This window comes from Rana temporaria, chromosome 13 (assembly GCF_905171775.1).
Source record: "Rana temporaria chromosome 13, aRanTem1.1, whole genome shotgun sequence".
NCBI classification, from domain to species: Eukaryota; Metazoa; Chordata; class Amphibia; order Anura; family Ranidae; genus Rana; species Rana temporaria.
Genome location: NC_053501.1, coordinates 98052260 through 98059031, shown reverse-complemented (window position 1 = coordinate 98059031; position 6772 = coordinate 98052260).

Genomic DNA, 6772 nt, shown 5'->3' with positions numbered 1-6772 from the left:
AAAGGAGGGGGGAGTATGATGCACCAAACTGTTAATCATACTGCCCCCTAGCAGCCTTCAATGCAGAGTGGCTGGAGTGCCAAATTGCTCCGGCTGCTTTTTGATTTCATGCTGATTTAGTGGGAATTTGCCCTAAAAGGGAAAGAGGGGGTGGAAGGTTAGAGACAGAAGGGGGGGAGAGAGAGAGGAGGGTGGGGGTGATAGAGAGAGGGAAGAGAGAGAGAAAGGGGGTGGGGGTGAGAGAGAAGTAGATGGGATGGGACAGAGATGGTGGGGTAAGACAGAGAGGGAGGGGGTGGGGTTGAGGCAGAGATGGGGGGGGGGGTGACAGAGATGGAGGGGGTGTGGATGAGACCGAGATGGAGGGGATGGGTGTAAGACAGAGGGGGGTGGGGGTGTGACAGAGATGGAGGGGGTGGGGTGTGACAGAGAGGGAGGGGGTGGGGAGTGAGACAGAAGGGGGGGGTGACAGAGGGAGGAGGGGTGACAGAGAGGGAGTGGGTGGGGGTGAGACAGAAGGAGGGGTGACAGAGAGGGAGGAGGTGGGGATGATACAGAAGATGGGGTGACAGAGAGGGAGGAGGGGTGACAGAGAGGGAGTGGGTGGGGGTGATACAGAAGGAGGGGTGACAGAGAGGGAGGAGGGGTGACAGAGAGGGAGGGGTGGGGGTGACAGAGAGGGAGGGGGTGGGGATGAGACAGACGGAGGGGTGACAGAGAGGGAGGGGGTGGGGATGAGACAGAAGGAGGGGTGACAGAGAGGGAGGAGGGGTGACAGACAGAAAGGGGGTGACAGAGAGGGAGGAGGGGTGACAGACAGAAGGAGGGGTGACAGAGAGGGAGGGGTGGGGGTGACAGACAGAAGGGGGGTGACAGGGAGGGAGCAGTGGGGGTGAGACAGAATGGGGGGTGACAGAGAGGGAGGAGGGGGTGACAGACAGAAGGAGGGGTGACAGAGAGGGAGGGGTGGGGGTGACAGACAGAAGGGGGGTGGGGTGACAGACAGAAGGGGGTGACAGGGAGGGAGCAGTGGGGGTGAGACAGAATGGGGGGTGACAGAGAGGGAGGAGGGGTGACAGAGAGGAAGGGGGAGGGGGTGAGACAGAAGGGGGTGAGACAGAAGGGGGGTGACAGAGAGGAAGGGGGTGAGACAGAATGGGGGTTGACAGAGAGGGAGGGGGTGACAGAGAGGGAGGGGTGAGAAAGAATGGGGGTGACAGAGAGGAAGGGGGTGAGACAGAAGGGGGTTGACAGAGAGGGAGGGGGTGACAGAGAGGAAGGGGGTTAGACAGAAGGAGGGAGGGGTGACAGAGAGGGAGGGGGTGAGACAGAAGGGGGTGACAGAGAGGGAGGGGGTGAGACAGAAGGGGGGTGACAGAGAGGGAGGGGGGGTGACAGAGAGGAAGGGGGTGGGGGTGAGACAGAATGGGGGTGACAGAGAGGGAGGGGGTGACAGAGAGGAAGGGGGTGAGACAGAAGGGGGGTGACAGAGAGGGAGGGGGTGACAGAGAGGAAGGGGGTGGGGGTGAGACAGAATGGGGGTGACAGAGAGGGAGGGGGTGAGACAGAAGGGGGGTGACAGAGAGGGAGGGGGTGACAGAGAGGAAGGGGGTGAGACAGAAGGGGGGTGACAGAGAGGGAGGGGGGTGACAGAGAGGAAGGGGGTGGGGGTGAGACAGAATGGGGGTGACAGAGAGGGAGGGGGTGACAGAGAGGAAGGGGGTTAGACAGAAGGGGGATGACAGAGAGGGAGGGGGTGACAGAGAGGAAGGGGGTGAGACAGAATGGGGGTGACAGAGAGGGAGAGGGTGACAGAGAGGAAGGGGGTGGGGGTGAGACAGAATGGGGGTGACAGAGAGGGAGGGGGTGACAGAGAGGAAGGGGGTGAGACAGAAGGGGGTGACAGAGAGGGAGGGGGTGACAAAGAGGAAGGGGGTGAGACAGAAGGGGGGTGACAGAGAGGAAGGGGAAGGGGGTGAGGCAGAAGGGGGGGAGGGGGTGACAGAGAGGAAGGGGGTGGGGGGTGTGACATAGATGGGTGAGACCCCCCCCCCCCTCCTCCTCCTCACCTTTCCTGGCTCTTTACCCCTTAGCTGTTTCGGTGTTACCTGCAATACATGCACAAACCCCCCCCCCCTTCCTATTATCCCTGCCGCGGCCGGCGGTGGATTCTGTGGAAACCCCCCGCCCCCCACCCGGCCCCCCCGCACCTGTTCCTAGCCGCTTCTGGAGACAGAGGACTGGTGTGGGCACTGGCAGCAATCTGAATCATCACAGCAGGTGCCAGGGCAGCCGGGCAGGTCACACGTGCAGCCGCCGCGCCGCTCGGGCGGAGAAACTGGAAATACTGTGTGTGACGTGACTAACGTCACATCATCACACAGTGCAGTGTGACAGGCAGCAGGCAGGCACAGGCTGAGCTCTGCTGAGGCTCACCTTGCCTCGCCGCTCGCTGGTCTGGCTGGCTGGCTCAGTAGGAGAGGGGAGGAAAAAGTACAAAGTCCAGTCGGAGGGACACAGACGCCGCGGCGCTGCAGCGCTGGGCATGTCATAAAAAAAAAAATGTTTAAAAAATCCTCAATGTCAGGATGGTGTCACCCCTGTAGCGGGTGTCACCCGGTGCGGACCGCACCCCCCGCACCCCCCTAGCAACGCCTCTGCCCTGGGTAGGTATGAGTTGCTGGAGAATGCATGTAGAAAGTGTGGGAAGATTTTGACTTCCATCAGACTTTGGAGCTGGTGCAACCATTGTGGTGACTTTCTCCTTACATTGCTACAGACCAATCTGACATCCAGAATAATGAAAGTCAACTGAACAGACGGAAACTTTACAGAAGAGCTTTTGTTGTTGAAAATAATTTGAATTTAATGACAAATTTTAATATCTGAATATGATGTATGCTTAAAGGAGAACTATAGTGGATTTTGGTCTATGATATTGCAATTACTTTTATATCAATATTTTTTTCATTTGTATGAAATCTTTATCAGCAGGTCATTTCTCAGAAATAGGGGACACAAAAGCCTATGCTGATCCTGAATAACATTACAGTGACCCTGCATTTAACCCACATTCCAAAAGTAAGAAGTATAGCAGACATAGAATGCATTATGTATTCACCTCTCCACTGCATGATCCTATACCAGTGTGTCAGGGAAGGTTCCCCCTGCTGGTGTTACTGCCTGGTATTTGGCGTGCAGTACTGTGGCCCACCACCAGGTGTCTCCCGACAGTCTTGGACTGTCGGGGGATGTCACGATCGCTATCGTGCCAAACAGACAGCGAGGCGTGGTCACGCCCCAAGTGGCTCTGGGTGGGATTGAACCCAGGACTTCTTCTTCACTGCTCCAGATCTTTGCCACTGAGCCACTTCTCAAGTTCATATTCTGCTTGCTGTCCATCAAAGCCTGGTTCTGAACTATGTGCTGATTGCCTGTCTTTGAATCTCCCTGCAATCTGCACCTGTTTATCCTGGTCCAGCTGAGGCAGGTTTCCTAATCAACCAGGGTATAAAGCCCTGCCTCACTATGAGGCAGGTGTCAGTTCATTGTACTCTGCTTGTCCTGTCTGTGCCAACGGTTCCTGTGTTCCTGTGATTGTCTTCATCTACAAGACTGACCCCGGCTTCTGACCCTTTGGCTTACGTACCCTGGATTGCTGCTGTCTCCTGCCCTCTGACCCCGGCTTGTACTTTTGGACTTTCCCTGTCTTCTCCATCCCTTGACCCACGGCTTGTGCCCCGGACTTGTCTTTGGTTCCTGTCTGCAAACCCTGAACTTTCCGTCAGTACTTACCTGACTCTCTCTGGAATCCTGGGCCACGGCTATACTATCCTGGGCTAATCTCTATCTAGCCCCCGTGCACAGACTCACAGACCAGGTAGTGTCTTACCTGTATTACCTTGGGCTGTGTGTACCTGCAAGGGTGAGCTTACAAACCTGCAAAATGGACTCCACTCAAGGTAAGCCCTTACATAATGAACTGACCAATAACATGGAGTCCGCAGAGTTGTATAAAATGCTCACCTCCCTGGCTTTGCAAGTCTCCAGCCTGGGCCATACCATTTCTGAACTACAGCAAGAAGTTCTATTGCTTAAAGGGACAGTACGCCCAGCCCCGGAACCAGCATATCCTGAGCCATTTGTTGTGATGCCAGAGAGGTTTGACGGTAGCCGTGCATCCTTCTCATGCTTTAAGATGGATTGTGAGTTGCTGTTTACTCTTAAACCTAAGACCTATGCCACAGACTATGTTAAAGTTCGCGCTTCCATCAACCTGCTCACAGGGCAAATCAAATCATGGGCTCATCAGTTGTTGCAGGAAAAGAGTCCAGTCTTGGACAGCTGGGAAACTTTCATGTTTGCTCTGGACTCATACATTCCTGTCTCCAAGAGAACCAGTATTCCCAAGTCTGCTCTCGGTTCACGTGGCCTACGAGTATCCAGGGACAGGAATTCCCAGTACAGATATGACACCAAGCCAGCCCAGCATGTGCCAAGGTATGAAGCTCCAAAACCACATAGCCTTGATGCTCCTGTGGATGCACACACGCCTACCTTGGAGGATGAGGAACCCATGCAGATTGGGGCCATCCGGTCCAGCCTATCTAAGGTAGAAAGAGAGCGGAGGAGAGGCTATGGACTTTGTTTTTATTGTGGTGTTAGCGGGCACCTTATATCTCTCTGCCCAACTCGCCCACCTCGGCCAAGGGTTCTTCAGGTGGGTACTATTGGGAGTTGTTTCTCTACCCCAGAATCTTTGCCTGCTATGCAGCTTGAAGTTCCTTTGCCCCAGTCTGACATTCCGGCTCCAGTGTTTCCAGTGTCCCCAGTTCCTGTGTCTCCAGTTCCTGTGTCCCCAGTTCCTGTATCTCCATTCGAAGTTCCTGTGTTTCCAGTCCCGGTGTCTCCAGTCCCTCTGTCTTCAGTTCCTGTGTCTCCAGTTAAAGTTCCTGTGTCTACAGTTCCTGTGTCTTCAGTTCCTGTGTCCCCAGTTCCAGTTCCTGTGTCCCCAGTTGAAGTTCCAGATCATGTCTCCCCAAGTGAAGTTCTTCCACCTGACTGCACATATGCCTCGAATGGTACTATGGTCCGTAAGCAGGATCTAGCAGTGTTTGAACAAGCTTTACAAGCAGTGAGTGCACCCCCTACCAGAACTTCAAAAGCAACGAAGTCCAAAAAGAAAAAGAAAAAGTCTTCGGACTCTGTCGTTGGTGCTTTGTTTCCCCATGGTTTGGACGAGAACTGTTTGTATGGCATGGATGCCTATGGCAACATATCTCTCCTGTCGGACGATGTGTTTGACTACTCTAGTGAAGAGGGTGGTTTGGACTTTACAGACTGTGTCTATGAGGAAGCTCCTTCCAACACCCGGAGGGCGTCTTTAAGGGGGGGGAACTGTCACGATCGCTATCGTGCCAAACAGACAGCGAGGCGTGGTCACGCCCCAAGTGGCTCTGGGTGGGATTGAACCCAGGACTTCTTCTTCACTGCTCCAGATCTTTGCCACTGAGCCACTTCTCAAGTTCATATTCTGCTTGCTGTCCATCAAAGCCTGGTTCTGAACTATGTGCTGATTGCCTGTCTTTGAATCTCCCTGCAATCTGCACCTGTTTATCCTGGTCCAGCTGAGGCAGGTTTCCTAATCAACCAGGGTATAAAGCCCTGCCTCACTATGAGGCAGGTGTCAGTTCATTGTACTCTGCTTGTCCTGTCTGTGCCAACGGTTCCTGTGTTCCTGTGATTGTCTTCATCTACAAGACTGACCCCGGCTTCTGACCCTTTGGCTTACGTACCCTGGATTGCTGCTGTCTCCTGCCCTCTGACCCCGGCTTGTACTTTTGGACTTTCCCTGTCTTCTCCATCCCTTGACCCACGGCTTGTGCCCCGGACTTGTCTTTGGTTCCTGTCTGCAAACCCTGAACTTTCCGTCAGTACTTACCTGACTCTCTCTGGAATCCTGGGCCACGGCTATACTATCCTGGGCTAATCTCTATCTAGCCCCCGTGCACAGACTCACAGACCAGGTAGTGTCTTACCTGTATTACCTTGGGCTGTGTGTACCTGCAAGGGTGAGCTTACAAACCTGCAAAATGGACTCCACTCAAGGTAAGCCCTTACAGGGGAGTTCTTCCCTGGTGGTGCTATGTTATCCTTGGGCTGCAGTACTGGCGTCCACCAGCGGGGCGTTCTTGGCAGTATGGAGCATACAGCCCTTCCTGCGTTCAGGTGTGACCTGAATGCAATCAGCACGTCTCTATAAATACCCGGCGTGTGTAATCACTCCTCGCCCTGGTATCGTCATACCTCCTGGACCTGAGCTTGTATTTGACCCTGATTTCTGGACCTGATCCCTGAACCTGATCCTGATCCCGATCCTTGATCCCTGCCTGGACTTGTCCTCCCTGTGTCCTGATTCCTGTCCCCATCCTTACCCATCTACTGACCTCCCATGTGTATGACCTCGGCTTGGCTCGTTTATGAATACGGTATTCCCCTTTATTTGTACATACTGTTTGTCGTTTTATTGTGCACTGGTGGTTCACACATTTGTAAATAAACACCTTTTATTTCACTACTCACCTTGTTTGGTTCCTCTGTGCGGTCACAGAGTCTGATCTACCAGCATTCCTGACAGTATACCAGGGCCATCCCTTGATCAGACGTGATTGCTTTGAGGAACCATACTGGTGTAGTGTGTGGCTCTAAAGATGGATTTCAATGAAATCATTTACTATTCTCTGCTGGCAGAGGAGGATGAGGAATATTGTCG